At 41.6% G+C, this 26,662-nt stretch overlaps 1 protein-coding gene across 2 annotated transcripts in view; it reads right to left on the bottom strand.

Annotated features, from left to right (window-relative positions):
- hdac5 (histone deacetylase 5) overlaps positions 1-23,404 on the bottom strand; it is an 86,781-nt gene extending 63,377 nt beyond the window's left edge. Inside the window, exons 1-2 of one of the 2 annotated variants that reach the window (XM_052491072.1) lie at positions 23,192-23,404; positions 9,543-9,789 (exon numbers count right to left, since the gene is read on the bottom strand). The gene's annotated coding sequence lies outside the window, so the exon portion shown is untranslated. The remainder of the gene's footprint in view (positions 1-9,542; positions 9,790-23,191) is intronic. The other variant, XM_052491073.1, reaches the window with a different exon arrangement.
- Between the last annotated feature and the right edge of the window lie 3,258 nt (positions 23,405-26,662).

The following is a 26,662-nucleotide window of genomic DNA, read 5'->3' as shown; positions in this document are numbered from 1 at the left end:
TAGTGTCAGAGCATGGAGGAGCTACCAGGAGACAGGCCAGTACATCAGGAGGCGTGGAGGAGGCCGTAGGAGGGCAACAACCCAGCAGCAGGACCACTACCTCCGCCTTTGTGCAAGGAGGAGCACTGCCAGAGCCCTGCAAAATGACCGCCAGCAGGCCACAAATGTGCATGTGTCTGCTCAAACGTCAGAAACAGACTCCATGAGGGTGGTATGAGGGCCTGACGTCCACAGGTGCTTACAGCCCAACACCGTGCAGGACGTTTGGCATTTGCCAGAGAACACCACTGGCGCACTATGCTCTTCACGGATGAAAGCAGGTTCACACTGAGCACGTGACAGACGTGAGAGAGTCTGGAGATGCCGTGGAGAACATTCTGCTGCCTGCAACATCCTCCAGCATGACCGGTTTGGCGGTGGGTCAGTCATGGTGTGGGTGGCATTTCTTTGGGGGGGGGGCCGCACAGCCCTCCATGTGCTCGCAAGAGGTAGCCTGACTGCCATTAGGTACCGAGATGAGATCCTCAGACCCCTTGTGAGACCATATGCTGGTGCGGTTGGCCCAGAGTTCCTCCTAATGCAAGACAATGCTAGACCTCATGTGGCTGGAGTGTGTCAGCAGTTCCTGCAAGAGGAAGGCATTGACGCTATGGACTGGCCCGCCCGTTCCCCAGATCTGAATCCAATTGAGCACATCTGGGACATCATGTCTCCCTCCATCCACCAACGCCACGGCGCACCACAGACTGTCCAGGAGTTGGCGGATGCTTTAGTCCAGGTCTGGGAGGAGATCCCTCAGGAGACCATCCACAACCTCATCAGGAGCATGCCCAGGCATTGTAGGGAGGTCATACAGGTACGTGGAGGCCACAAACTACTGAGCCTCCTTTTGACTTGTTTTAAGGACATTACATCAAAGTTAGATCAGCCTGTAGTGTGGTTTTACACTTTAATTTTGAGTGTGACTCCAAATCCAGACCTCCATGGGTTGATAAATTTGATTTCCATTGATAATGTGTGATTTTTGTTGTCAGCACATTCAACTATGTAAAGAAAAATGTATTTCAGTCATTCAGATCTAGGATGTGTTATTTTAGTGTTCCCTTAATTTTTTTTAGCAGTATATATATATATATATATATATATATATATATATATATATATATACACAGTGGGGCAAAAAAGTATTTAGTCAGCCACCAATTGTGCAAGTTCTCCCACTTAAAAAGATGAGGAATGTAATTTATCATAGGTACACTTCAACTATGACAGACAAAAGTAGAAAAAAAAAATTCCAGAAAATAACATTGTAGGATTTTTAATGAATTTATTTGTAAATTATGGTGGAAAATAAGTATTTGGTCAAGAACAAACGTTTCTCAATACTTTGTTATACACTCTTTGTTGGCAATGACAGAGGGCAAAGATTTTCTGTAAGTCTTCACAAGGTTCACACACACTGTTGCTGGTATTTTGGCCCATTCCTCCATGCAGATCTCCTCTAGAGCAGTGATGCTTTGGGGCTGTTGCTGGGCAACAGACTTTCAACTCCCTCCAAAGATTTTCTATGGGGTTGAGATCTGGAGACTGGCTAGGCCACTCCAGGACCTTGAAATGCTTCTTACGAAGCCACTCCTTCGTTGCCCGGACGGTGTGTTTGGGATCATTGTCATGCCGAAAGACCCAGCCACGTTTCATCTTCAATGCCCTTGCTGATGGGAGGAGGTTTTCACTCAAAATCTCACGATACATGGCCCCATTCATTCTTTCCTTTACACGGATCAGTCGTCCTGGACCCTTTGCAGAAAAGCAGCCCCAAAGCATGATCTTTCCACCCCCATGCTTCACAGTAGGTATGGTGTTCTTGGGATGCAACTCAGCATTCTTTGTCCTCCAAACATGACGAGTTGAGTTTAAACAAAAAGTTATATTTTGGTTTCATCTGACCAAATGGCATTCTCCCAATCTTCTTCTGGATCATCCAAATGCTCTCTAGCAAACTTCAGACGGGCCTGGACATGTACTGGCTTAAGCAGGGGGACACGTCTGGCACTGCAGGATTTGAGTCCCTGGCGGCGTAGTGTTACTGATGGTAGGCTTTGTTACTTTGGTCCCAGCTCTCTGCAGGTCATTCACTAGGTCCCCCCGTGTGGTTCTGGGATTTTTGCTCACCATTCTTGTGATCATTTTGACCCCACGGGGTGAGATCTTGCGTGGAGCTCCAGATCGAGGGAGATTATCAGTGGTCTTGTATGTCTTCCAATACCTAAAAATTGCTCCCACAGTTGATTTCTTCAAACCAAGCTGCTTACCTATTGCAGATTCAGTCTTCCCAGCCTGGTGCAGGTCTACAATTTTGTTTCTGGTGTCCTTTGACAGCTCTTTGGTCTTGGCCATAGTGGAGTTTGGAGTGTGACTGTTTGAGGTTGTGGACAGGTGTCTTTTATACTGATAACAAGTTCAAACAGGTGCCATTGATACAGGTAACAAGTGGAGGACAAAGGAGCCTCTTAAAGAAGAAGTTACAGGTCTGTGAGAGGCAGAAATCTTGCTTGCTTGTAGGTGACCAAATACTTATTTTCCACCATAATTTGCTAAATAAAAATCCTACAATGTGATTTTCTGGAGTTTCTCCTCGTTTTGTCTGTCATAGTTGAAGTGTACCTATGAAAATTACAGGCCTCTCATCTTAAGTGGGAGAACTTGCACAATTGGTGGCTGACTAAATACTTTTTTGCCCCACTGTGTGTGTGTGTGTGTGTGTGTGTGTGTGTGTGTGTGTGTGTGTGTATATATTACACACACACAACGTATGTGTATGCACACACACACACACACACACACAGACACACACACACACATACATACATACATATAACATTTTAAACCTTTATTTGATTTGTCATTATGAGGTATAGTGTGTAGATTGATTGAGGGAGGTCAAACTATTTTAGAATAAGGCTGTAACGTAACAAAATGTGGAAAAAGTCAAGGGGTCTGAATAATTTCCAAATGCACTGTAGATAAATTATAGATCTTAACTCATTTTGACTGACATCAAAGCAGGAAGAGGTTCACTTTTACTACAACTGTGCAAATTTGCTCACACATAGGAACTATACACACACACACACGAGGACTCAGAGATTCAATTTCATCAAATAGAACGCAGTGATGACTCATTCTCTGCAATGTTCTGCTGAAGCAGATGACACCTTTATTTATTAAAATAAAATGTTCAGAGAATAGCTTTATCCTAAAAACAAATTAATTTACCGCACTTTGAGTTCTAAGTGTCGGAACTGTCAATATTTCACACTGCATTATTGACATCCCTATTTACTTCCTTGAATGAGATTCCAATTAAGATGCGAGTCATATTGTAAACAGCCATAGAAATGTGGAGGAGTTACAAATAAGTGATGATTTGGAATATTAATTGATACAGAAGTCATTTAGTGAAATCCAGTCATTGAAAAAATTCATGACCATGATAGAAAGTTGAAAATGACGGGAAACAGTTCACCTGGTACAGGTCTGAATCCAAACATTCCACTGTTGATTTTATGTACATTTACTGTACTTTTCACAGCATTTGTCAATAACGAAATCTGAAAATACTCTGTATACATTCAGTTACATAATAAGTATATTGCAGTAGGTGCAAGAAGGGTTTGAACTCGCAACAAAAGTTGCGTGTTCTCTACTCAAGTTACTCTGTAACACTCGCAACACGGCCGGTTCAGTAAGCATGTAACGCATGTCATCCTTTGGATCAAACATAGCGATCAAATGTTTATACTGTAAATTACAGGTTTTCAAATATGGAAATGTGAAGTGCACATTTGGACTCACAGGTGTTTGGTTTGCTTGTATGACAAAGCGGCATTATAAAACACTCAATGTCTCATCTTTCAGAACACATCAACTCCTCTCTCAGACAATTTCAAAATGTAGCCCATTTAGCGGGCGGGATGAGGGAAACTTGTCACGCACTGTGCTCAAGTTTAGAATAGCAGTCAGTCAAAATCCATACGGTGCTGTGAAGCGTAGAATCTGAGCTCTGACGTCACGTATAGCCACTGCGTTCCAATCCACTTATCAATGACAAACTGCCATTTTTCAACCCGTATACAGGATGACAGGGACTGTGCAAGTGGAAAGGTCTACTGATCATAACAAATGGGAATGTAAGAATACCTTGATAGGCTAGCCTATAAAAATTGGGGGAAACAGAATGTGAGAAAGAAGGACAACGAATGAAAGAAAAGAGAATGTCTGTAAGCGGCTGGTTTAGCTTGTGTTGATTGATGCAAATCAATATGTTCCTGCAGTCAAGATAGGAACTTGCCACTCATATTGGAATTGGAGTCAAAACCTTTCTGGAAACAAGCATGTTCAAAAGAAACATAAAAGAGGCCCTTAGTTTTAACTCATTATACAGAGAAACTGAGATTGTAAATATGGCTGTGATTGTGTCTTTGCCCAGTGACGGAGGGCTCATCTATTGAAGATTGGTTGGTTGGTCATATTATACGTACAAAGCACTAAAGCTGGTGGATATGGACAAAAATCCATATTGCGATAAATTACCTTAATAATGATAAATAGAATGCTAAGTTTAGCTAATGTGTACCCGTTTATCCTTTAAAAACTACTACTTGTTTGATGGTTGTAGCCATCAATTATCCCATTAACAAATCCCACATACAGTACCTTCAGAGGGTATTCATATTAAAACGCCACTAGACTTTCCCCACTTTGTTGTTTTACAGACTCAATTAACTTCTTATGGCTTGGGGGCAGTATTTCGACATCTGGATGAGAAGCATGCCCAAAGTAAACTACCTGTTACTCAGGCCCACAAGCTAGGATATGCATATAATTGGTAGATTTGGATAGAAAACTCTAAAGTTTCCAAAACTGTTAAAATAATGTCTGAGGAAAATCCATCCAGGAAGTGGGATTTTTTTTGATGTGGATATTTTCAATTGAATGCCTATAGAGCATCTATTGGGTTTGGACCCAGGTTGCAGTTCCTATGGCTTCCACTAGACGTCAGTCTTTAGACATTGTTTCAGGCTTGTTTTCTGAAAAATTAGACCCTTCTCTAAGTGGACTGAGGAAGAATGCAGAGCTGGTTTGCGCACGTGACCGATTGCGCGCCCTTCGTTTATTTCCTTTCTATTGAATACGCTATTGTCCGGTTGAAATATTATTGATTATTTAGACAATTGACAATGAGGATTAATTAAAAATCGTTTGACAAAATTTCCCGGTACTATTAGGATGTATTAGTCTGCATGTTTTGACCGCCTTTGAGCCAGTGGATTACTGAACAAAAAGACAAAACTCAAGTGAGTTTTTGGGATATAAAGAGGGACTTTATTGAACAAAACAAACATTTGTTTAGCTGGGACTCGTGACCGCAACCATATGAAGATCTTCAAAGGTAAGTGATTAATTTTAAATCGCTAAATCTGACTTTTGGAATTCCTTTACTTGGTTGAAAAATGTTTGTATGCTTTTGTAAGCGGGGCACTGTCCTCAGATAAATCGCATGGTATGCTTTCGCCGTAAAGCCTTTTTGAAATGGTCTTTTTCCAACATTTTCTTTTGTAAATGTCTTTTAAGTCTAAGTATTCAACCCCTTTGTTATGGAAAGCCTAAGTTCCAGGGTAAAAATGTGCTTAACAAGTCACGTAAGTTGCATGGACTCGCTCTGTGTGCAATAAGTGTTTAAAGCTGCAATATGTAACTTTTTGGGAGAACTGAACAAATTCACGTTATTTCTATGCTTCCTGTTTTTAAGTTTGAAGATGACGTGCAAAAACAAACAGCAGAAAATACAATACTGTTATGGAAAATATATTTGGATTAAAATGTATTATTTATTTTTTTTAAATGGTACAATGATTCTCTACAATAAACTTGTTCTGTCAAACAGAAATTATGCAAACTATTCACATTTTAGCAACCAGGAAAAGGTGGAGTGATTTCTGCATAGTGCATCTTTAACGTCATTTTTGAATCATTACAATTATCTGTATGTGTGGGATACAAAGATGAGGTAAAGGTCCCTCAGTCAAGCAGTGAATTTCAAAACACAGATTCAACCAGAGGTTTTCCAATGCCTCGCAAAGGGCACATTAGTAGGTGTGTATAAAAAATAAAAAATATATATATTTATTTATTTTTTAAAGCAGACAATGAATATCCCTTTGAGCATGGTGAAGTTATTAATTACACTTTGGATAGTGTCAATACACCCAGTCACTACAAAGATACAGGTGTCCTTCCTAACTCAATTGCCAGAGAGGAAGGAAACTGCTCAGGGATTTCCACCATGAGGTCAATGGTGACTTTAAAACTGTTAGAGTTTAACAGATGTAATAGGAGAACATGGAGAATGGATCAACATTGTAGTTACTAACCTAAATGACAGCGTGAAGAGAAGGCTGTACAGAATTTAAAATCTCATAACATGCATGCTGTTTGCAAAAAGGCTGCAAAAAAATGTGGCAAAAATTTGTCCTGAATATGAAGTATTTGGGGCAAATCCTATACAATAAATAAAATGTCACATGCGCCAAATACAATTACCGTAAAATGCTTACTTACAAACCATTAACTCTTTCTTGAACTGCATTGTTGGTTAAGAAAATATTTACCAAAATTAAATTAAATTTAAAAAAACACAACAACAAGGCTATATACAGAGTACCAGTCTCCATATTATCAAGCATAGTGGCGGCTGCATCATGTCATGGGTATGCTTGCAAGCATTAAGGACTAGGGAGTTTCAGGATTTAAAAACAATAAAACGGAATGAGCCAAGAACAGACAAAAAAGGAAAACCTGGTTTAGTCTGCTTTCCACCAGACACTGGGAAATTAATTCACCTTTCAGCAGGACAATAAACAAGGCTAAACCTACACTGGTGTTGCTTACCAAGAACACAGTGAATGTTCCAGAGGTGCCGAGTTACAGTTGACTTAAATCTACGGGAAGACCTGAAAATGGTTGTCTAGCAATGATCAACAACCAATTTGACAGAGCTTGAAGAATTTTGAAAAGAATGAATGATGGGCAAATATTGCACAATCCAGGCCTCCCGGTGGCGCAGTGGTTAAGGGCGCTGTACTGCAGCGCCACCAGAGACTCTGGGTTCGCACCCAGGCTTTGTCGTAACCAGCCGCGACCGGGAGGTCCGTGGGGCGACGCACAATTGGCCTAGCGTTGTCCGGGTTAGGGAGGGTTTGGGCCGGTAGGGAAATCCTTGTCTCATCGCGCACCAGCGACTGTGGCGGGCCGGGCACAGTGCGCACTAACCAAGGTTGCCAGGTGCAAAAAAAAGTTTGAGATTTACCCAGAAAGCCACAGCTGTAAACACTGCCAAAAGTGCTTCCACAAAGTATTGACTCAGGGGTGTGAATACATATGTAATATTTCTGTATTTCATTTTCGATAAAAAAATTCTAAATGTCTAAAAACACATTTTCATTTTGTCATTGAGGCCATGGTCACCAACCTTGAGTAAAGATCACATTTGCATTAAAAAAAATATGCTGAGATCTACAAATTATATATATTTTTAAACATGAACCTAATAAAAACTAAAAACTGTTCTGTAGGAATCAGGTTTGTGCAGTAGGCAGGCCTAATACATTATCACAGCATATTGGCTATATGCCTGGCCTGCCAATATTGTTCTTCTCAGACCACATATTTAAAAACTTAAACTTTGATAACAAAATAAATCATTTGGTGTAGCACTTGCGAGCCACAGCGGAGAATAAATTGAATTAGAATATTTATTTTCCTGGACAGATGGTAAGCTTCCTGCATCTGATGGTTATTAAGACAACTGAATGTAAAATCACAACATCAGTGATGTTCAGGTGGGAAAGTCAGGGCTCAAGAAAGATGCCTTAGTTTCCACCTTGGATGACCGTTTTTATTCCCCATAATATTTTTCAGTCCGATCTTGTTTTATTCCCGAGTTCCCAGTGGGCTTGAGTGCATTGAAGTCGTAGATGTCCAAGTTCCTAGCGGTTTTGAATGCAGCATTAGTCTCGGTGGAGGGAGGGAAAGAGCAGCAGAGGGTCAGCCTCTTGTGGTCCCTGCTCTCTCCTTCCTTTCTCTGGTCAGTCTCAGAGGAGATGGGACAGTCTTCCACCTGATGGGGAAACTCTAGTCACACCACATCTGCCTCAAGCACAAATTAAATGTTGTTCCTATGACCAGAGAAAGTGAAATATTCAAATAGACACGACAAACTGCTAATAACAAAAACTCAATGCTATCGATACACTCGGCTACTCATTCATTGCAGCGAGAGTAGGAGTTTTGAATAAAAATGTGACAGTATTGAATAAAAAAAAAATATTCTCTTATAAAAACAGCACCTCTTTGCTGTATTATTTGACCGTCTCTCCCTGGTCATGTTTAAAAGTTATGAAATATCACGTAGGCTCGTATCAAACTTTTAGGCACAAATTTGAGCTCAGATTGGCCAGCGCCGTGGGCTCAATTTAGCAACAGATCTCCAGGTCCGCCGGGTAGACCGAAATTAAATAGTTCAAATGCGAACACTTATGGGGATTTGTGTGTAGATGGATGACAAAAATAAATAGATGAAATATATATTTTGATTTCAGTCCAACAAAATGTGGAATAAGTCAAGGGATATGAATACTTTGAAGGCACTGCATTGGAAAAAGGTATTTCATACTTCATATTTCTTGTAATGAACGACAAAAATACAGATCGGAAGACTTTCCTGCCCTACTGCTTCAAATGCTATTAAAAAGAAAAGACACACAACACGCACATTATATATCTCCAAAGATACGAGCTACACACATAAGCTACTTACGACTCATACTCATTGCACAAATTTAAAAAAAATAAAAATAAATAAATCATGTTCGCTCTCGTGTACTGTCCAATGAGCAGACAACCCTCCAGGCCTTTCACAGAGCAGTCAGGGTTGCCACGGCACCCAGTGACATTCAAAGACGTCATTAGGGGGATGGGAGGTTAATAAAGGTCTGGTCAGTCGTCAGTGGTTCTAAATATAGACAGAAAAAGATTGGAGAAGAGAGCAGCCAGTAAAAGAATCCACAGGTGGTTGTTGTTGTTAGGATTTATTCTGATATAGGATAGCCCATGTGTAGAGGAACTTCAACTGGAATCATATGAGCAAAGCCTTAAAAAAAAGTATATTGTTTAAGAGACCCATAAACACATCCTACTACTGGAGATAATTCTGAATTATCACTCCAGTTTGCCGACTTCTTTAAGATAAAAGTAATAAAAGTTTAATGGTGAACCATACAGCCACCATGAAGCACCGGACTTTGAGATGCTGGTTTCCTGTCGTCAAACAAACTTGTAAATTACTCAAGGAAATCACAACACATGAGTAATGCCCTGAGGGGAGTTCATGGACAGGATCAGAGGGGTAAGAGGTCACAGGGGGTGGGCTTCTTTGGCATTTCATGAAGGGAAAAAAAGCTGGAGGAAAGAACCAGACTTACCTGTGGTGTTACCAGAAATGATGAACGGAGAAGCCAGAGATGATTGTGTTAGTGAACTTTGTTGTTCCTAAACTCAGTCAAGTTGAAGGTAATAAGAATTAGGATGATAAAGCCTTAGGCGAGTGTGTATTTGCTTGTGTTTGGGAATAGACTGAAGGTTCTAAAGTGGGTCTTCGGAGTCAGCCATGACTTTAGTCCAGAGGTATGGTGGATCAGTAGGCTCCTCCCCTTCTTCAAATCAATCCCACTGCAATAGTCACAAATGAACAGGAGTTAGCCAGCTGCAGATCAAGGATCCTGGTATCCATAACTCCTCACACTCCTGGCCACTGCCGATAGCATTCATTCAGTCATAAGTAATTCAGTAATGTTAGTTTGACTCCAATTTTGCTTAGTCAGGCAATGATAGAGTAGGTTATCTGCCAGTCAAGATTAGTTGTTACGCACAGGCCAAATAAGCATTTGGGCTACCCCAATTGCAAATCTCCCTCCCTGACTACCACCATGATAAACAGAGATGACCAATGATTCTACATTATTCCACTCCTGACTACCACTAAAACACTCTTTATAAATCGCATTAAAAAAAGTCTAGTTGCTAAAGACAGTGTCTGAAATGTGGAAAATTGTTTTGCTGTGGGGGGGGGTGAGGGAGTCAGTTTGCCTCCGCCAAAAAGCACTCACAGAGCTGTTAATGGAATGAGTCATGCAGCCTGGGGTCTGCAGAGACGAGAGACACACTACAATACCCACACTCCCCCTGGGGATGGCAGAGGAGAGGCATAGCGCTGCAATAGCCATACTGGCCCCCAGTCTCACCTGGGGTCATTGAGCATGGTGAGTGGAGAAATGGACAGTGTCAATATGTGCCGTCTTTCTAAGCTGGGCCTCTGTTCTAAATCAATAGGTTACTTAGTCATTTCATCACCATGTGAATGTGAAAACACACATTCTAAATTACTTGTGTAAATTTCTCCCTGCTTATGTATGGTCTATTTCTTAGGTCGCAAAATAAAACCTTAGTCGTTGCTTCCTTGATCTCTAGTATAGCTATTATATCCATGGCATACATTTTTACAAGGAGATTTCATCATGGGAGGTCTGATTTCATCCATCGAGGGTTCTGCCAAACAAATGAAAATCTATATTCTCTTTATTCCAATTAGCCTTTTTTTACTCTGGAATCCATACTTGGTGAATATGCCACATCCATTTGCAATATTACAACAGAAGTTACTTCAAACTACTGACAGTTCATTTCCCTCAGACATTGCATGCACGATATAACAGCAGAGGTACTGCTCCTCTCCTCAGTTTCATCAACAAATCAAAAAGGAGTGGTGCCGTTTCACCTTAACACAAAGCAGCAAATATTCTAAATCATTTCAATAAACTCCTGTCCAGGGAGCCTAATCACAAGCAATAAAATGGGTGCAAATTGCTATGTGCATTATGTTAGAGTTGATTTTACAAAGAGGTTATTCACGCACTTTGCAGACCATATCCAGAGCAAATTACATTATATAAATTTACATATTTTGTATTCACACAGCTGGATGAGCACTGGCGCAGTGCCACTTTATGTATTTTTCATTAATTGACAGCAATGAATTTTGGGTATTTGAACATGCAACCTCCTGGTTAAATCCTGAACATGCAAATGTTGTCTCCATTACGCCACACTGTCAAAGTTCCAACAAAGTGCCTGCTTTATGCTTAATCCCCATTGATCTCGATTTGCTCTGCAGCTGCTGTTGGGTCTACATCCTACAGGAGTCCTGGCAGTTCCACAGCCCACTGGGGCACCCTGCATTTTGGACAGTGTCCCTCCCTGGACCTGCGGCCTCACCTACTGGGCAGAGTGAGCAACTGCAGGGGCAGGATGTGGCCAGACAGGGGCCCCCCATGTCTCAACACAAGTCGGAGTAGGCATTATACACCAGATTTAATCACCAGTTTCCTCATTTCAGCAAACACTGGATAATCTTTATGCCTAATCTAACCATAGGGCTGCACTACAGTAAATTATATATTCTACACAGAAACCTCTGACCAAAGTGGCACTGAGGATCAGAATGTGGCATTTTACACAAGTAAGGCTCGGGTGACTGATAATGACGTAAAGATTTGGCATTTCTGCAAATATTGGAAGTCTATATCAAGAGAGACTGTTTTCAGCACTTACAGTACCAGTCAAAAGTTGACACCTACTCATTCAAGGGTTCCTTTATTTTTACTATTTTCTACGTTGTAGAATAGTAGTGAAGATGTCAAAACTATGAATTAACACATATGGAATCCTGTAGTAACCAAACCAGCTTCATGAGGTAGTCCTGGAATGCATTTCAATTAACAGGTGTGCCTTCTCAAAAAGCTCATTTGTGGAATTTCTTTCCTTCGTAATGCGTTTGAGCCAATCAGTTGTGGTATACAAAAGATAGCCCTATTTGCTAAAAGACAGTCCATATATATTATGGCAAGAACAGCTCAAATAAGGAAATAGAAACAACAGTACATCATTACTTTAAGACATGAAGGTCAGTCAATGCGGAAAATGTCAAGAACTTTGATAAGTTTCTTCAAGTGCAGTCGCAAAAACCATCAAGCACTATGATGAAACTGGCTCTCATGAGGATTGCCACAGAAAAGGAAGACTCAGAGTTCAAATCAAACTGTATTTGTCACGTGCCGAATACAACAGGTGTAGGGTAGACCTTAGTGAAATGCTTACTAACAAGCCCTTAACCAACAATAAAAAGTGTTAAGATCTGATTTTCTAAAATAAACTGAAGTTGAATAAAAATGTAATAAGAAACATAGTTAAAAGGGCAACAATAAAATAACCGTAGCGAGGCTATATACAGGAGGTACCGGTACAATGTCAATGTGCGGGGCGCCAGGTTAGCCGAGGTAATATGGGGGGGCATATGCACGACCCTCTGTAGTGCCTTGCAGTCTGAGGTCGAGCAGTTGCCATACCAGGCGGTGATGCAACCAGTCAGGATGCTCTCGATGGTGCAGCTGTAGAACTTTGAGGATGTGGGGACCCATGCCAAATAATTTCAGTCGGTTGAGGGGGAATAGGCATCATCATGCCCTCTTAACCACCGTCTTGTTGTGTTTGGACCATGATAGTTTATTGGGGATGGACAAGGAAATTGAAGCTCTCAACCTTCTCAACTACAGCCCCTCTGCTGCAGAGGATAAGTTCATTATAGTTAACTGCACCTCAGATTGCAGCCAAAATAAATGCTACAGAGTAACAGACATCTCAACATCAACTGTTCAGAGGAGACAGTGTGAAATCAGACCTTCACGGTCAAATTGCTGCAAAGGAACCACTACTAAACCACACCAATAACAAGGAGAGACTTGCTTGGGCCAAGAAACACGAAGAAAAGGACATTCACTGGTGTAAATCTGTCCTTTGAGTCCACATTTGAGATTGTTGGTTCCAACCACCGTGTCTTTGTGAGACGCAGGGTAGGTGAACAGATGAGCTCCGCATGTGTAGTTCCCACCTTGAAGCATGGAGGTGGGATGGTGCTTTGCTGTTGACACCATCTGATTACTTTAGAATTCAATTCAAGGCCTCCCGGGTGGCGCAGTGGTTAAGGGTGCTGTACTGCAGCGCCACCAGAGACTCTGGGTTCGTGCCCAGGCTCTGCCGTAACCGGCCACGACCGGGAGGTCCGTGGGGGCGACGCACAATTGGCCTAGCGTCGTCCGGGTTAGGGAGGGTTTGGCCGGTAGGGAAATCCTTGTCTCATCGCGCACCAGCGACTCCTGTGGCAGGCCGGGCGCAGTGCGCGCTAACCAAGTGCCAGGTGCACTAACCAAGTGCCAGGTGCACGGTATTTCCTCCGACACCTTGGTGCGGCTGGCTTCCGGGTTGGATGGCGCTGTGTTAAGAAGCAGTGTGGCTTGGTTGGGTTGTGTATCATTCAACCTTCGTCTCTCCCGAGCCCGTACGGGAGTTGTAGCGATGAGACAAGACAGTAGCTACTAAATGGTATTTGATACCATGAAATCCATCCCAGCTGGTTCGCACTTTTTGGGACTATGATTTTTTTTTGTCAACAGCACACCTCCAGGTGACCAAGGAGAGGGATGGACCCGACCTCAACCAAATTGAGATGGTGTGGATGAGTCGGACCACAGAGTAAAAGAAAAAGCAGCCAACAAGTGCTCAGCATGTGTGGGAACTCCTTCAAGACTGTTGGAAAAGCATTCCAGGTGAAGCTGGTTGAGAAAATGCCAAGTGTGCCAAGCTGTCATCATTGCAAAGGGTGTCTATTTGAATAATCTCAAATAAACTATATTTTGATTTGTTTAACACTTTTTTGGTTACTACATGATTCCATGTGTTATTTCATAGTTTGTCTTCACTATTATTCTACAATGTAGAAAATTGCCAAAATAAAGAAAAACTGTTGAATGAGTAGGTGTCCAAACTTTTGACTGGTACACACACACACACACACAAATAAAAGTTAGTCGGCCAAAAACGTGAACAACTCTAGATTATTTTTAGTCCATATCGCCCAGCCCTATTTACTACTGCAGTGTAATTCCTGGAAAGCGGATCTAAGTCCCACTCAGTCGCGGAAGTCTCGCCTCTAAGCCGTATGATTTAATGGAATGGAGTTAGAGCGCTGAAAGCCCATGCAGTACCGCCGTCCCTGTGCCTTCCGCACTGAAGCAAGGCTCTCAGGCGTCGTGCCCAAACACGTCGCTGATCGTTTAATGCTCTTAAAACTACTCTCCTCAGCTGTCCCCTCCGGTTTAACACTGGCCTCTTGTCAGCACATCGGCTAAATATATTCATCTTTCTCTAGGGTTTTGTTTGGTTTTGCAAGGTTATCTGGGAACAGGATTAGACTAACGACAAGAACATGTCAATTTAGTCACTCACACGTTTAGATACCAAAATCACCAAGGACAATTTGTGACAGGATGGCATTGTTGCACCAATTGCAAGAAACATCTCAAATTGCAATTATACTTTTTTGACATTGTTAATTTTATGCAGCCTTTCTAAAGTTAGGGACAAAGTGCCATTAACATTTCTCCTGTACACCCACGGAGGATGACATTTCCTCTAATTGCATTCAATATGTCAGCTAAATCTGAAAACGAGTCTGAAGTGTGTTATGAGGCTAATCAAATGGCTCTGTGTGATATTCCAGAAGTTGGTAAGCAACTCTCTCCCTGCAGGATCCCAAGGCACTCGGTCAGATGACATGCTCCGGCAAGGGCCTGGCTTCATCACGGCATACACAGGAAGCTTGGTTATAGAAACCGTGTCACAGGGATAATGGGATGCTTTGTCGCAGGTTTTTTTTAGAACCTTTAACCACCTCTGACTGCTGGCCTAGCCGCTTTCACAGGCTGCATTATCCTAAGGACGTGCGACTGGGGATAAAAATATCAGCTCATCTTTTTTTTTACCCTTTGCAGTACGACTGCGTGATGGTGCAAGGAGACTCATCTTGAGAATATCCTAAGTGGGGGTCTCCGCCTCCTCGCATTATCACTGAAAACACCTGTCCCTCCAACAGCCAGGAAGTGCTGCTAAGTGACATGCTCTGTCCTCAGACCTTGGCATCAGCTTATGCTTGAAGCCAGGACTGAAAATGGTTCAACATATGAAGCACAGAAATTGTACACCAAGAAATTCTTAGAATTGCAGGGGGAGCTTTAAGCAGGAGAAAATCAATTTGCAACAAGCAAATGTGCTTCATGTTTAAATTGGCTGCGGTCAACTTTATTGCATAGCATTTATGAATGCAATGGCCTTCCGGCAACGCAACAGAAAGGCCTGTGGCACAGAGTCAGGTCTGGTCCAAAATCAGAACCACATAAGGAGGATCTTTTGTGCTCTTATAAACAGAACCAAAGATGGCGTCTGACACTCACTAACCCAGCAAAAATGTGTGCTGCTGCTGCACATCCCCCTCAGCCAGCCCTCAAAGTCAAGGCGAGAGAGCGACCAGCAGATTCTCAAGGAGAAAGTAGGGACACTGCACTCAGCAGCGCCTTTCCCACTAGCAGGGACGAAATGGCCCCATCTCCCCTTGACGCCATACATTTTACATTACATTTAAGTCATTTAGCAGACGCTCTTATCCAGAGCGACTTACAAATTGGTGCATACACCTTATGACATCCAGTGGAACAGCCACTTTACAATAGTGCATCTAAATCTTTTTAGGGGGGTGAGAAGGATTACTTACCCTATCCTAGGTATTCCTTGAAGAGGTGGGGTTTCAGGTGTCATACCTTACATACAAAACAGGAAACACGCAGGCTCTCAATGGCAGTGTGGCGCCTATAACTTACCTTGAAGCTAAATTGTTCACTTAAATAGCAGAGAGAGATAGGCCTAATTAGTTGATTAAAAATGTAGTCCAATGAAGCATGTCTAGGCAATGGCCTTATAACTGGTCCAAGGATGTTTCATTAGGATCCAGACACCAAACTACTCACTTCAGTCAAATGATTTTCCCCAACACTGAAGTGCCTCACAGAAATGATACAATCAAAACCATTTCAGGTCAGCACATTGCTCAAGGGAAGGAGGATGGCACCTATTCCTTCTGGAATTTGAACCAGCAACACAGCCTAAGTCACATGCCCATTTCTCCAAGAATAGGCTTTTCTGGGGGCTAGTATTGTAAACGTGCATGGAATATTGGGATGGAGGCTGTCAACTGTGGGTTTTATCCAATCAACACTGGTAACCAGATTTCCAGGATATAGTTATTTTTTTTCAGCATTATCATACAGCAGAGGTTATTTTTGCTTCACACTATAGCCTAAAGTTTTCTACAGTGTACGAATCCAAGGGTCCATTCATTTTTGCATTGCAAGCAGAATAGGCAAACATCAAGGCCCTGTATCTTAAGGGCAGCGCATGGGCAGGGCTGTTCAATAGCATTTTCAACACCTTGTGTGATTCATTTGGACAAATGACTCCGCTTCAAATAATTGATGAAGTCTTAAAAAATAAAAATTGCAATCTTACAACCTCTATGTGCTAAACCTACTTTGTGAAGGAGTAGGCCTAATCTCTCATGGACAGATGCACGTAACATAAAAATGGTAGTAGCAGCAGCATCTGTCGACAGCCTGTGGGATGGCACAAACTAGCCCAAACTGGCTGAGAGTTCCCGTTTAGAGGGATGAAGACGTTACTAGTCTCGTTAGTACATTTACACAATATTTAAATTCTGGGTGTACGAGATCAGAGAAGCAAAGTTCGACCAATCAAGTTTAATTCAGGCAATCGTTATAAAAGACACACATTTCAAAAATATACATTAATAACCCACAGAGAAAGCACATTTAAAAAGTATACTGTTCAGTGGCCATGGTCTGAGGCAAAAGTTACTTATATCCTTCCTCATAAGGAAGAGGTCCCCTATGGAACACAGGATCTCAGTGTGACCCTTTAAGTATTGACATCTGGGTGCACCTCAGCCACGCTCAAGGTCCTAAACGATATCATAACCGCCATCCATAAGAGACATTACTGTGCAGCAGTCTTCATCGACCTGGCCAAGGCTTTCGACTGTCAATCACCACATTCTTATTGGCAGACTCAACAGCCTTGGTTTCTCAAATGATTGCCTCGCCTGGTTCACCAACTACTTCTCAGACAGAGTTCAGTGTGTCAAATCGGAGGGCCTGTTGTCCGGAACTCTTGCAGTCTCTATGGAGGTGCCACGGGGTTCAATTCTCAGGTCGACTCTCTTCTCTGTATACATCATTGTCACCGCTCTTGCTGTTGGTGATTCTCTGATCCACCTCTATGCAGACGACACCATTCTGTATATTTCTGGCCCTTCTTTGGACACTGTTAACAAACCTCCAGATGCGTTTCAATGCCATTTACAACTCTCCTGCCGTGGCCTCCAACTGCTCTTAAATGCAAGTAAACGAAATGCATGCTCTTCAACCGATCACTGCCTGCACCTGCCCGCCCGTCCAGCAGCACTACTCTGGACTGTTCGGACTAAGAATATGTCGACAACTACCTAGGTGTTTGGCTAGAATGGAAACTCCTTCCAGACTCACGTTAAACATCTCCCATCCAAAATTAAATCTAGAGTCGGCTTCCTATTTCACAACAAACCCTCCTTAACTCACGCTGTCAAACAAATCCTCATAAAACTGACCATCCTACCGATCCTTGACTTCGGGGATGTAATTTACAAAATATCCCCCAACACTCTACTCAGCCAATTGGATGCAGTCTATCACAGTGCCATCCGTTTTGCCACCAAAGCCCCATAGATCACCCACCACTGCGACCTGTAAGCTCTCCTTGGCAGGCCATCACTTCCAAACCCACTGGCTCCAGGTCATCTACAAGTCTCCGCTAGGTAAAGCCCCGCCTTATCTAAGCTCACTGGTCACAATAGCAGCACCCACCACTCCATATCTCACTAGTCACCCCCAAAGCAAATTCCTCCTTTGGCTGCCTTTCCTTCCAGTTCTCTGCTGCCAATGACTGGAACAAACTGCAAAAATCACTTAAGCTGGAGGCCCATATCTCCCTCACTAGCTTTAACTTCACTAGGGGGCAGTATTTGGAATTTTGGATGAAAAGCATGCCCAAATTAAACTGCTTGCTACTCAGGCCTAGAAGATAGGATATGCATATAATTAGTAGATTTGGATTGGAAACTTAAGAGTTTTCTAATTGTTCAAATAATGTCTGAGTATAACATAACTGATATGGCAGGAGAAAACCAGAGGAAAATCCAACCAAGAAGTACTATTATTTTGAAAGGCCGCTTTTCCATTGAAAGCCTATCCACCATACAAAGACTTCAAAGGTCTCTATGGCTTCCTCTACATCGGGAACGCGCCTTTCTTGTTTCCTATGGACGAAGCTTTGGTCCGGTTGAAATATTATTGATTATTCATGACAAAAAACAACCGGAGGATTGATTTTAAACATTGTTTGGCATGTTTACTAACTTTTATTGTACTTTCTTTTTACTTTTCGTCTGGACTTAGTGCCCGCGCCTTAACTTCTTAAAGCACCCATCCCGTTAGCGGGATCATTTTCATCAACACCCGCTGAATTGCAGTGCACCAAATTCTAATTACTAAACATATTTAATTTTCATGAAATCGTAAGTGCAATATAGCAAAACACAGCTTAGCAAAACACAGCTTAGCTTGTTGTTAAGCCACCTGGTGTTTCAGATTTCAATACAGCTTTTCGGCAAAAGCATAACAAGCGTTTATGTAAGAACATCTCTCTCAGTAGACAAAATATTACAATCACCTAGCAGCCAAGTAGACTGTCACTAAAGTCAGAAAAGCAATAGATTCAAGTCGCTTACCTTTGATGATCTTCGGATATTTTCACTCACGAGACTCCCAGTTACACAATAATTGTTCCTTTTGTTCCATAAGGATTATTTTTATATCCAAAATACCTCAATTTGTTTGGCGCGTTATGTTCAGAAATCCACAGGCACGAGCGGTCACGACATCGCAGACGAACATTCCAAATAGTATCCGTAATGTCCACAGAAACGTTTTTTTTTTAAATAATGAATCCTCAGGTTGTTTTTAAAATATATAATCGATAATATAATCAACCGGGACTGTCGCTTTTTCAAATAGGAGAGGGAGAGACAATGGCTGCCCCACACTATTGCGCAAGCAAAACTCATGCGAACACCCAGCTATCCACTTACGCGATGTTATCTTTCTCACTCATTTTTCAAAATAAAAGCCGGAAACTATGTCTAAAGACTTGACACCATGAGGAAGCGATAGGAAAAGGAATCTGGTTGATATCCCTTTAAATGGAACGAAGGCAGGCTATGGAACATGGAGCTTTCAAAATAGAAGCCACTTCCTGGTTTGATTTTCCTCAGGTTTTCACCTGCAATTTAAGTTGTTATACTCAGACAATGTTTCGACAGTTTTGGAAACTTTAGTGTTTTCTATCCTAATCTGACAATTATATGCATATTCTAGTTTCTGGGCCTGAGAAATAGGCAGTTTCAAATGAGTACGTTTTTTTAGCCAAAAAAGAAAATCCTGCCACCTACACTCAAGAAGTTAAGCATTCAGATTACTGGACAAAATGCAAACAAAAGGAGGTATTTGGTCAAAGAGGGACATTATCGAACAAAACAAACATTCGTTGTTTAACATGGAGACTTGGGAGTGCCACCAGATGAAGATCAAAGGTAAGTGATTAGTTTTAATTTGAATGCTATTTCTGACTTTTGTGACACTCTCCTTGGCTGGAAAATGGCTGTATGGGTTTCTGTGGCGACAATGCATTTCTGACCATAACGCACCAATGTAAACTGAGATTTTGGGATATAAATATGAACTTTATCGAACAAAACACACATGTATTGTGTAACATGAAGTCCTATGAGTGCCATCTGATGAAGATCAAAGGTTAGTGGTTAATTCTCTCTATTTGTTTTTTGTGACTCCTCTCTTTGGCTGGAAAAATGGCTGTATGGTTTTCTGTGACTAGGTGCTGACCTAACAATCGCATGGTGTGCTTTCGCAGTAAAGCCTTTTTGAAATTGGACACTGTGGTTGGATTTAAAATAAGTTTCTTTAAAATGGTGGATAATGCTTGTATGTTTGAGGAATTTCAATTATGGAATTTCTGTTTTGAATTTGGCGCCCTGCAATTTCACTGGCTGTTGTCGAGGTGGGACGCCAGCTGTCAGAGCAGCTCACAGATCACTGCACATAGCCCATCCAACTACCTCATCCCAACAGTGTATTTATTTAGCTCCTTTGCAACCCAGTATCTACTTGCACAATCACCATTCCAGTGTCTAATTGTTTTATTGTAATTATTTCACCACCATGGCCTATTTATTGCCTTACCTCATTTGCACTCACTGTATAATATATATATATATATATATATTTTTTTCTTTCTTCTTTTTTCTCTACTCTATTATGTTTGTTTAAACCATGTGTCGAACTGCTGTGCTTTATCTTGGCCAGGTCGCAGTTGTAAATGAGAACTTCTCAACTAGCCTTCTTAGTGAAATGTAATTCAACTGGGCACATGCAGATGTGTTCCAAAAAGTATCCAGATGTTTGCAGATAAGATCAGGTTTGGGTTATCTGATAGCCAAGAGGGCAGAAATCAGGAGTGTGTGAACAGACAACCCTTGAGCAAAAAAGCTGATGCTAGAGATGGTTTAGCCAGTGGTTCTTCATTTACTTAGTGACTTAAAAGGAGGGCAATTCCACAGCAACAGTGATGCTGAGATTTTCATTTTAAAATTTATGCAAAACAAAACCCAATGATTATAGTTAAACAACCCGTACAACTCCATGCACAAGGACTTAACCAGTTTCAATGAAAAAGGACACTTGCAAGGCCACTCGAGGACTGTCACACACACACACACACACACACACACACACACACACACACACACACACACACACACACACACACACACACACGAGAAGCAGCATTTCTGTCAATCAACTGATCTCTAGCTAATCTTTGACACCTAATCAAAGACAGGCATTTGTCATCAATTTCATTTTAGGAGAAAATCCTTCTCCATTACCTCTGGCTCCATCCAACTTCTGCACAATGGAGCTGTGCAAGACAGCCAAATGACTTGCGAGCCAAAATCACATCTTTCCATAGGGTTTAGGGTGGCCTGCAGGTAAAATGTTAGCGTGTACATGCACAGAACAAGCTACAAATCAAGATCTTACTTTGGAATCCACTGTAGACTATACACCGAGTGTAAAAAAAAACATTAGGAACACCTGCACTTTCCATGACAAACTGACCAGGTGAAAGTTATGATCCATTATTAATGTCACCTGTTAAATCCACTTCAAATCAGTGTAGATGAAGGGGGGGGGGGGCAGGTTCAAGAAGGATTTTTAAGCCTTGAGGCATGGAATGTGCATGTGTCATTCAGAGGGTGGATGGGCAAGATAAAATATTTAAGTGCCTTTGAACAGGGTATGGTAGTAGGTGCGGGGGGGACTGGTTTGCGTGTCAACTGCAACGCTGCTGTGTTTTTCACACTCAACGGTTTCCTGTGTGTATCGAGAATGGTCCACCACCCAAGGGCCATGCAGCCAACTTGACAACTGTGGGACGCATTAGAGTCAACATGGGCCAGCATCCCTGTGGAACACTTGACACCTTGTAGGCCATGTCCCAACAAAGTGAGGGCAAAAGGGGTGTGCAACACAATATTAGGGAGGTGTTGTAATGTTTTGTACACCGAGTATTTAGGCCTACCTTTGATAAATGTCATGTTCCTTTCATAACCGTTATGACTATCATGAAAGTAACTGTAAAAACACAACATTGCTAGCAGACAATCCATTGTGATAACCGACACTGACCATAAATGGAGAAACTATTCAGACATCTCTACATGAGGAAACCTACTGGTCACTACTTCACAATCTATGCCTAAAAAGGTGCTTCCAGTAATGCAAATGAGTATTTTGAGGGGCAAGGAAGGCACTGATATTGCATTAATTGGCCTAAGCCATTATATTTTTCCTTTTACGCAGTAAAAAACTAGTGGCATCAATGTCATTTAACTAGGCAAGAACAAATTCTTATTTACAATGACAGCCTACCAAAAGGCCTCCAGGGGGGACTGGGGCTGGGATGAAAAATAAAATATAGGACCAAAACACACATCACGACATAGAGACCTAAGACAACATAGCACGGCAGAAACATGAATGCACAGCATGGTAGCAACAACGTGGGACAAACAGCAAAAGGCCAAGAAGGTAGAGAGAACAATACGTCACGCAAAGCAGCCACAACTGTCAGTAAGTGTCAATAATTGAGTTAAGTGAATGAAGAGATTGAGAAAACTGTCCAGTTTGAGTGTTTGTTGCAGCTCATCATTTTAATTAGCATATATATTGAATATGCAAAAACAGGCTTCCGACTGTGCGGGGTCCTCGCTCTCTCACACACACACGTTAGGCATATTAACTGTATACACCAATAGAAACAACTAGCAGGGAGTGGGACCCCAACTCAAGTGGCACCATCACCTTAAAAAATGCGGCGTCGCAAACTTGCTTACGACTGCAATGGGGGTTACCAGAAGAAGTGGAGATTGCAGAAGTGGCAAACTAACTAGTCATTTCAACTCGAACAAAATTTGCTAAACATGGAGGACACAAATTGCCATGGAAGAGGCACCGACGGCTGCGGTACTGCTTTTAGCACCCACCCTAAAAAAAATCTAATGTGATAGCTAAGTTAGCCTGCGTTAGCTCGTAACGTTAGCTTATCAGCAGCCTACTTCCAGATAGCTAACGTTAGCTAGCAAGCTAACTAGACGTCTGGGAACATTACAACCTGGCTAACTGACGCTTTAAATCAGATGCCAATACTGTGTCAGTTTGTTAACTTGGCATTTTCCAAATTAGAACAATCCATTCATGCACATTAGCTGAAGCAACTTCATTGCTGGCTAACGTTAACTAGCTATCACAACTTCATAGCGTTCTCTCAGCTTGTTAGCTAGCCAGGAGTAACCAAACGCATCAGATGAAAATATCGCTGTATAAAAACATTTCTTACTAGCAGTAGACGAAATATACATTATCTCACAGCAAACATAACGTACCTGGTTGTCGTTCTCCTTTTCGCTGCTCGGAGATTGCCTCTTCGACCGTTACACTTCTTGATCGGTTTAATAATATTTTGGGGGGATGAAATGTCTAATTTTCCCTGTTACAACTCTCTTTCCTCCATATTTTGAGCTCCTCCACCAACAACATTAATGACGTTTGTCCCATGTCACGTGACCCCATCTCTTGGCGCTAAAAATAGATTATACACCCAATGAGTAACTCAGTACAGCAGGACAGATACCCAACACAGTCGCAGTGGTAGACACTCCTACCACGGTCGGAGTGAGTAGGAAAGGACTGCAAGTTTCCTACCAAAATCTTGGTTGCGCAGAATGTGCAGCGCATCATTTTGGGAAGGCTATCAATGTGAATCTTGGGCGCCACTATTAGATATACAGAGATATACAGTAACTCAGAACAGAAAGTTACAGAGTATGCTAGACTGGATGGAGCATGGGAAACATGTTTACATTGCCAAAGCATGTGGAATAGATCATAAACAAAAGTGAAATAAACAGAAATGAACAGTAAAAGCTTTAAAAGAATAGAGCCATTTCAATTTATATTACTGGCTATGTATAGTGTTGTAGCAATGTGCAAAGAGTTGAAGTAAGAATGGGAAAATAAATAGTATGTGGATTCTATTGTGAAATGTAGGTAGCACACATGAGGATGTTTTTCTCTTTAGAGATCATTTCCTTGAATACTATTGCTAACCAGATGTAAAATTATGTTTTGATTAATTTAATGGAGTGGGTTAGGTCTGCTCTATACCAAATGAGTCTCTTCCCTGTTTCACACCTGGTAGTTTGGTGGACTACCAGCTCTCTGCCTGCCTGCCTGCCTGCCTGTCTGCCTGCCTGCCTGCCTGCCTGCCTGCCTGCCTGCCTGCCTGCGTCTCTCTCACTCACTCAGACACACACACACTTAATCTCACTCGCCCAAGGGTGGTAGACCTTGCATTTGCACGGTGTTGTCACCTTATACATGCAAACTCTTGTTCTCAAACTCTCTATTCAGGCCACATAGTGCACTGTCTTACTGCACAAGGAGAGAGATTGCCCTACACTCTCACTGTTACTGTTTGGTTTCCTGTGTGCCCATAAGTGGGGTCTCGTCAGTCTGTCTGTCACAAACCAATATTGTCAGTAATGTGAACCCTCCTACAGAGGTGGGAAAGGATGTCATGCCTCCCAGGGAGCCAGCAATGGCTGCCTCTCTTACGTCAGAAAATGCCATTTGTGTGAACATGGTGAGGTGGGATCGATAGATTCACATTGAAAGACAAGATAGAAGCTAAAAATAACACAGGCAGTGCTGCAAAACAGGCTAAAAGCGAACAAAAGCAACCCTGTTTGTTCCACTGGTGTGACAGCAAAAGAGAGCGAAGGGAGTGGAGGAGAGAAGAAGGTTGAAAATAGGTATATTCTGACAGGGATTTTTACTCATGTTGGCCTGACCCACAGGTGTCTTGGATTTTATGGTGTATTTGCCTGCTTTTGATTTGTCAGGTCACACAAAGTAGTTGGAGAGATTCGAGGCTGCATTTTCAGTGGAAAATAGCCAATTAATTCTACCTATGAAGGACAATAAGGATGAGATTGACATGTGCTCCGAGAGAGAAAGAGAGAGATACATGAAGACACCGTACAAATGACTCATCATTACCTCATTATGATTGCGCAGAGAGAGAGAGAGATATAGGTAGATGCATTGTCTTACAGCGTGTCGATTCCGTAGGACTCGGGGGTACAATGGGGTAGGGATAGGATGACAGTGGTTGTACTCATTATGATATACAGATTATGCCCTATATATCAACATTATAATCAATTAAAATGTAATGGGTTATAAATATGCTACAAATGTTGATCATTAAATCTAAACAGGAACTTTAGTTATCTTACAATTCCACGTTACAAGCATAGAACCTACAGAGATCCCCTACAGTCAAGTTACTATCCCAATTTACAGCAGGTGACCTTGCCAGAAGAAAGGATAAGGGAATCTGGAATCAAAACTCCATGTCATGCAGAACGAGTCATGCACAGTGTGTACTATGACCACCTAAAGAATGAAGAGAATGAGACAATGCTAAAGCATAGCAATATATGCCTCAATGTCATTTGCATATCTAAGTACAACAGCTGCAAGGAAATGGTTAGATGGATGTTGTGATTGTTTGTACAAGCTTCAGTCAAGATTCAGGCATTCATGACTAGGGTAAAGTGACTCTTGATATGAAAAATGTATTTCCAAAACGCTATATCCATTTTCAGAGATGTTGGTAAATGAGCTTTTTTTGTTTAAAAAACGTTTTATGTTTTTTCACCATCTAATCATGGCATGGGGTTGTTCAATGACAGACACGTATTTATTGGAAATGTATCACTTGATGGTTTCATTTCAGAGAGAAAAATAACCGTTGTTTTTGCAAAACGCTATATAACTTCCTCACTCTCCAATAAATAAGTAGTACTGCTGGGTTTTACAGAGTTAAATGTAACAAAGAACAACATGTTTCATAAAATAACTTTCTTTACAAATGATACATTTGTGAAATCAATATAATTTTGTTTAAATTAATCAATATGGTAATATAAGATCTGTATGTAAACATGTACATTTGACGTTTTAGTCATTTAGCAGATGTTGCTATCCAAAGTGACTTACAGTTACTGGGGTCATCTTAAACCTCAAACTACTGACTGGGGTCATCTTAACCCTCAAACTACTGACTGGGGTCATCTTAACCCTCAAACTACTGACTGTGGTCATCTTAACCCTCAAACTACTGACTATGGTCATCTTAACCCTCAAACTACTGACTGTGGTCATCTTAACCCTCAAACTACTGACTGGGGTCATCTTAACCCTCAAACTACTGACTGGGGTCATCTTAACCCTCAAACTACTGACTGTGGTCATCTTAACCCTCAAACTACTGACTATGGTCATCTTAACCCTCAAACTACTGACTGTGGTCATCTTAACCCTCAAACTACTGACTGTGGTCATCTTAACCCTCAAACTACTGACTGGGGTCATCTTAACCCTCAAACTACTGACTGGGGTCATTTTGACCCCAGAGGCATATTTTTTATCATAGCCCAAATGTGGTTTATTAAATTCTTCCACATTTTCAGGACTTTCTCAATCGACTTGTTCTTAATCAATCTAAATCATTGTTTAGTGTTTACTGTATGAATATGGATTTGACAAAGTTCAAGTCCTTTGGGCTCATTTTGACCCCAGCAAAAAACACCCAATTCCGCCTATAGTGATTTGATAGATAGGACATTTATTTAAATCTAGGTTTCTCTGGAGACATAATAACAAGTTATCATACTTGTGGAGGGGGACCTGTATCAGAGATGTTGACCAGCTAGACAGATCATTTGAAGAGATATAGCTCCCCATGTACTCGCCTAAGATGGTACTTTTTATACCACGTATCATATGAC

This window comes from Oncorhynchus keta, chromosome 32 (genome assembly GCF_023373465.1).
Source record: "Oncorhynchus keta strain PuntledgeMale-10-30-2019 chromosome 32, Oket_V2, whole genome shotgun sequence".
NCBI lineage: Eukaryota > Metazoa > Chordata > Actinopteri > Salmoniformes > Salmonidae > Oncorhynchus > Oncorhynchus keta.
This window is presented reverse-complemented; position numbering and strand designations above follow the sequence as displayed.